The following is a 7,054-nucleotide window of genomic DNA, read 5'->3' as shown; positions in this document are numbered from 1 at the left end:
ACATTATTTAGATGATTTAGAAGATGAGATTTGGGCTTTAGAGTTGATGCTGAAATGGGTTAAGATTTTTGGAGATGTTGGAATGGGCTAAATTTATTTTACATGTGGGAAGGACTTAAATCTTGTGGGCCAGAGGGCAGACTATTATGAGTTGAATTGTCCTCCCCAAAAGATGTGTTGAAGTCTCAACCCTAGTTATCTCAAAATATGACCTTATTTGGAAGCAGGATCATTGCAGATGTAATTAAGTTAAAATGAGGTCATACTGAAGTACAATTTTCCCCTAATCCATCATAACTGGTATCCTTAAACCAAATAGCCATATGAAAACAGAGACACAGGGAGATTGCCATGTGAAGAGAGGCAGAGATTGCAATGATGTATCTATAAGCCAAGGAACACCATGGATTGCCAGACATCATCAGAAGATAGGAGAAGGGCATGGAGTAGATTCTTCCTGAGATCCCTCAGAAAGAATCAACCCTACCGACCCTTTGATTTTGGGCTTCTAGCTTCTAGAATTGTGAGACAATACATTTCTGTTGTTTTAAGGAACATAGTTTGTAGTACTCTTTTATGGCAGCCCTAGGAAATGCCTATGTTCAATCCACTTATACCATTTAGCAAGAAAGAAATTATCACTGTTCTTTTCTGTTTTTTCAATTGATTTTAGAACATATCCTTAGATATAGTTGAAAGTCAACATGCATGTACTTTCTTCTCCATAGACAGTTTTTGTGAATTGAAAAGAAAATGTGGTAATAAAAAATACATTCTTCTCTTCTTCAAAACAGTTCCCATGAATGATAGAATACATTTTTACTCATAATTCACAATAAAATTTAAATGACTTCAGCATTAGATACAAATTTCATAGAATTAATATATATTTGAAAAGAGAAAGGCAAAGTAAGGCTGATAGAAATACAATGGAAATAAGAAATTTTATGCAGCTCCCATTGTGGGTTTTTTTTGTATTACATTTTATTTTTTTCCTAGCTTTATTGAGATATTATTAACATATAACACTGTATAAGTTTAAGGTGTATAATATATTGATTTGATATGCTTATATATTGCAAAATGATTGCCAACAAAGCATTAGCTAACACCTGCATCACATCAATACCATTTCTTCTTTGTGGTGAGAAGATTTAATGTCTACTCTCTTGGCAACTTTCAGGTATATAATACGGTATTATTAACTGTAATCACTATGCTGTACATTAGAGCCTCAGAACTTATTCAACTTAAAAAGGAAGCTTATCCTCTTTTAACAAAATCTCTGTATTTCCCCAACTCCTCAGCGCCTGGTAAACACCATTCTAGCCTCTGTTTCTATGAGTCCAGCTTTTTAGATTCCAAAATAGGTGATATCATACAGATCTTGTCTTTGTCTTTATATGACTTATTTCACTTAGTATAATGCCTTCAAGGTCCATCCATGCTGTTGCAAATGGCAGGATGACCTCTTTCTCATGGCTGAATAATATTCCACTAAATATATATCTCATCTTCTTCATCCCTTCATCCATTGATGAATACTTAGGTTGTTCCCATATCTGGGCTATTGCGAATAATGCTGCAATGAACATGGGCTTACAGATATCTTTTTAAAATCCTGTTTTCATTTTCTTTGGATATGTATCCAGCAGTGGAATTTCTAGATCATATGGTAGTTCTATTTGTAAATTTTTGAAAACCTCCATACTGTTTTCCATAATGGCTGTACCAATTCACATTCCCATCAACACTGCAAAAGGGTTCCCTTTTCTCCACATCTTCACCAATACTCAACTCCTGTCTTCTTGATGATAGCCACCTTAACAGGTGTGAGGTGATATCTCATTGTAGTTTTGATATTTATTTTTGTGATGATTAGTGATGTTGAGTAACTTTTCATGTACCATTTGGCAATTTGTGTGTCTTCTTTGGAAAAATATATATTCATTTCCTCTGCCCATTTTTTAATTGGATTGTTTGGGTTTGTTTGCTATTGAGTTGTATGAGTTCTTTATCTATTTTGGATGTTAACCCCTTATCAAAGATATGACTTGCAAATATTTTCTCCCATTCTGTAGGTCGCCTTTTCTTTTTGATGACGGTTTCCTTTCCTGTGCAGAAGCTTTTTAATTTCAAGTTGTAGTCCAACTTGTTTATTTTTGCTTTTGTTGGTTTTCCTTTTGGTGACAAATCCAAAAGGAATTGCCAAGACCAAGGTCAAGGAGCTTACTCTGTATGTTTTCTTCTAGTAGTTTTATGGTTTCAGTTCTTACGTCAAGTCTTTCATCCATTTTGAGTTGATTTTTGTGTATGGTGTAAGATAGGGGTCCAGTTTCATTCTTCTCCATGTGGCTATCCAGTTTTCTGAACTTTATTGAAGACACTGTCCTTTCCCCATTGTATATTCTTGGATCTTTTGTTATAAATTAATTGATCATATATACACACACACACACACACACACACACACAGTTTTATTTCTGGGATCTCTGTTGTATTCCACTAACCTATATGCCTGTTTTTATGCCAGTACCACACTGTTTTGATTACTATAGCCTTGTAATATAGTTTGAAATCAGGTAGTGTGATGCCTCCAGCTTTGTTCTTCTTCAATATTGCTTTGGCTATTTGGTGTCTTTTTTTTTTTTTCCTTCGGTGAGGAAGATCAGCCCTGAGCTAACATCTGTTGCCAATCCTCCTCTTTTTGCTGAGGAAGATTGGCCCTGGGCTAAAATCCAGGCCCATCTTCCTCTACTTCATATGGGACACAGCCACAGCATGGCTTGACGAGTGGTGCGTCAGTCCGTGCCCGGGATCCAAAACTGTGAACCACGGGCTGCTGCAGCGGAGCATGTAAACTTAACCAGTAGGCCAGCAGGCCGGCCCCTATTTGGTGTCTTTTTTAGTTCCATACAAATGTTAAGGTTGTTTTGTCTATATCTGTGAGAAGTGCTATTGTAATGTCGATAGGGACTGCACTGAATTTATAGATCACTTTGGGTAATATGGACATTTTAATAACATTAATTCATCCAATCCATGAGCATGGACTATATTTCCATTTATTTGTGTCTTCTTCAATTTCTTCCACCAATGTCTCATAGTTTTCGGTGCACAGATCTTTCACTTCTTTGGTTAAATTTACTCCGAAGTATTTTATTCTTTTCTATGCTATTGTAAATGGGATTGTTTTCTTAACTTCTCTTTCTAATAGTTTGTCATTAGAGTATAGAAATGCAACTGATTTTTTGTATATTGATTTTGTATCCTGCAACTTTACTGAATTCTTTTATTACTTCTAACAGTTTTTTCATGGAGTCTTTAGGGTTTTTTACAGATATTATCATGTCATCTGCAAATAAAGACAAGTTTACTTCTTCCTTTTTGATTTCGATGCATTTTATTTCTTTTTCTTGCCTAATTACTCTGACTAGGACTTCCAGTACTATGTTGAATAAAAGTGGTGAGAGTGGGCATCCTTGTCTTGTTCTTGATCTTAGAGGAAAATCTTTCATCTTTTCATTGTTGAGTTTGATGTTAGCTATGGGCTTGTCATACATGGCCTTTATTATATTGAGGTACATTTCCTCTATACACAATTTGTTGATAATTTTTATCATGAAGTGGTGTTGAACTTTATCAAATGCTTTTTCTGCATCTATTGAGATAATCGTATGATTTTTATCCTTCATTTTGTTAATGAGGTGTATGACATTGATTAATATGCAGATGTTGAACCATCCTTGTATCCCTGGAATAATTCCCAGTTGATCATGGTGTATGATCCATTTAATGTACTGTTGAATTTGTCTTGCTGACATTTTGTTGATGATTTTTGCATTCATGCTCATCAGGGATATTGTCCTATAATTTTCTTTTCTTATAGTGTTCTTGTTTGGTATTGGTATTAGGGTAATTCTGGCCTCATAAAATGAGTTTGAAAGTGTTCTCTTCTCCAATATTTACATTAAATTATTAAATTAATTATCAATCTCCTTATTAGTAATTGATCTGTTCAGATTTTCTATTTCTTCATGATTCAGTCTTGGTAGGTTGTATGTATCTAGGAATATATCCATTTCTTCTAGGTTCTCTAATTTGTTGGCATATAATTGTTCATAGCAGCCTCTTATGATCCTATGTTTTTGTGTGGTGTCAGTTTTAGTATCTCCTCTTTTATCTTTAATTTTAGTTATTTGAGTCCTCTCTCTTTTTTTCTTGGTGAGAATATCTAAAGGTTTGTCTATTTTGTTTATCTTCTCAAAAATCCAGCTCTTAGTTTCATTGGTCTTTATCTTGTCTTTTTAGTCTCTATTTCATTTATTTCCACTCTGATCTTTGTTATTTTCTTCCTTCTGCTAACTTTGGGCTTAGCTCGTTCTTTTTCAAGTTCCTTGAGGTGTAAAGTTAGCTTGTTTATTTGAGATCTTTCTTTTTTCCTCACGTAGACATTTATCACTATAAACTTCCCTCTTAGAACTACTTTTGTTGCATTTGATAAGTTTTGGTATATTGTATTTTCATTTTATTTGTCTAAAGATTTTTTTATTTGTTTTTGCTTTCTTCTTTGACCCATTTGTTGTTCAGGAGCATGTTGTTTAATCTCCACGTATTTGTGAATTTTCTAGTTTTCCTCCATTGATTTCTTCTAATTGATCTCTAGTTTTCTTCTAAATGATTTCTGATCATTGTGGTCAGAAAAGATGCTTGATATAATTTGAATCTTCTTAAATGTATTAAGACTTGTTTTGTGATCTAACAATGATCTATCCTGGAGATTTTTCCATGTGTACTTGAGGAGAATATGCATTCTGTTGCTGTTGGATGGAATGTTCTACAAATGTCTTTTAAGTCCATCTGGTCTAATGTATAGTTTAAGTTCAATGTTTCCATATTGATTTTCTGTCTAGATGATCTATGCATTGTTGGAAGTGGAATAGTGAAGTACCCTACTATGATTATTTTGCTGTCTATTTCTCCCTTCAGTGTTTTACTCAAGTGTTTAAAATAGATTAAACTATAATCTAATATAAAAGGTTTTCACATAGTAGGCCAGAAGAAATTTTCTTCAATACACAACGTAACATAGCGTTAGCTGAGATCATTTTGTCTGACCACGTATCACTTATCTATTTTCACAGTGATTCAGTATAACAGCCAATCATAACATTTCAGTGCCATGCAACAACAAACATTTATTTAGCTCGTGTGTTTCTGGTTTGGCTGGGGGTTGGCTGATCTAGGCTGGGCTCATTAATGGTTCTACTAATCTCACCTGGACTAACTCACATGTTTACAGGCTGGCAGGCAGTCGATTGATATTAGAGGATCCAATTGGGGCAATTCAGCTGATCCAGTTCTGTTTCACATCTCACTTGTTTTTCTCCTGGGACTACTGCTGGCCTAAGCATGTTCTTCTCACAGCAATAATGGAAATACAAGAAGGGAGGTACAAATACACAAGGCCTCTTAAGACCTAGGCCTGGAACTGACATACTGTATTTCAACCTCCACTGGCCCAAGCAAGTTATATGACTAAATTTAAAGTCAAGAGATAGGGGAACATATGATACTCCTTCAGTGAAAGGCACTGCAAAGTCACATGGCAAAGTATATGGATGCAAAAAAGAGTGAGGAATTGGGATCACTGATGCAGCAGTCTGCAATCATTCACAATGGAATAAAAAATATTACTCATACAACTCAATAGCAAAAAAGAAACAATCCAGTTAAAAAATGGGCAGAGTATCTGAATAGACATTTTTCCACAGGAGATATACAAATGGCCAACAGGTATGTGAAAAGATACTCAACATCACTAATCATTAGGAAAACACAAATCCAAACCTCAATGAGATATCCCTTCACACCTGTTATAATGTTTATTATCAAAAATACAAGAAATAATGAGTGTTAACAAGGATGTGGAGAAAGGGAAACCCTTGTGCACTGTTGGTGGGGATGTAAATTGGCATAGCCACTATGTAAAACAGTATGGAGGTTCCTCAAAAAGTTAAAAATAGAAATACATATGATCTTTCAATTCCACTTCTGGGTATTTATCAGAAGAAAATGAAAACACTAACTCAAAAAGACATATGCACCCCCATGTTCATTGTAGCATTACTTAGCGAAGAAATGGAAACAACCTAAGTGTCCATCAGTGGATAAGGGTAAAGAAAATGTGGTATATATGCACAATGGAATATTATTCAACCATATAAGAGAATGAAATCTTGCCATTTGCGACAACATGGATGGACCTTGAGGGCATTATGCTAAGGGAAATAAGTCAGACAGAGAAAGACAAGTACTGTATGATCTCACTTATGCATAGAATCTTAAAAAAAAAACCCACTAAGCTCATGGAGACAGAGAACAGATTGGTGGTTGCCAGAGGTGGAGGTTGGGAGGTGGATGAAATGGGTGAAGTGGATCAAAAGGTACAAACTTCCAGTTATAAAACGAATAAGTCATGAGAATCTAATGTACAGCAAAATGTCTATAGTTAATAATACTGTATTGCATATTTGAAAGCTGATGAGAGTAAATCTTAAAAGTTCTCATCATAAGAAAAAATAATTTTGTAACTATGTATGGTGATAGATGTTATCTAGACTTTTTGAGGTGATCATTTTGCAATATTTACAAATATCAAATCATTATATTGTATACCTGAAACTAACAATGTTATATGCCAATTATAGTTCAATTTAAAAAAATTAGTGACAAACAACAGAATAATCTTAGCAAACATAACAATATCACACACTGTATCAGTAAATCTATCTACCATCCATCCATTCATATATTCCCACCAAATGATAGAAAGATATTTATCTAAATCTAATTAAAATTTGTTTAATAAACAAAAAATAAACCTAGTTTTAATAAACTAGGAAGAAAAAGATACTCCCACACCCTAATAAAGAATAACTAAGTCAAATTAATAGCCTACATGATATGAGTAAAACATTCGAAGCATCTGATTATAATATTTATACATTTTTATATTTTCAAGATTTCCTAAATTATCAAATAGTATTTTTAA

Source organism: Diceros bicornis, chromosome 2 (assembly GCF_020826845.1).
Source record: "Diceros bicornis minor isolate mBicDic1 chromosome 2, mDicBic1.mat.cur, whole genome shotgun sequence".
NCBI classification, from domain to species: domain Eukaryota; kingdom Metazoa; phylum Chordata; class Mammalia; order Perissodactyla; family Rhinocerotidae; genus Diceros; species Diceros bicornis.
This window is presented reverse-complemented; position numbering follows the sequence as displayed.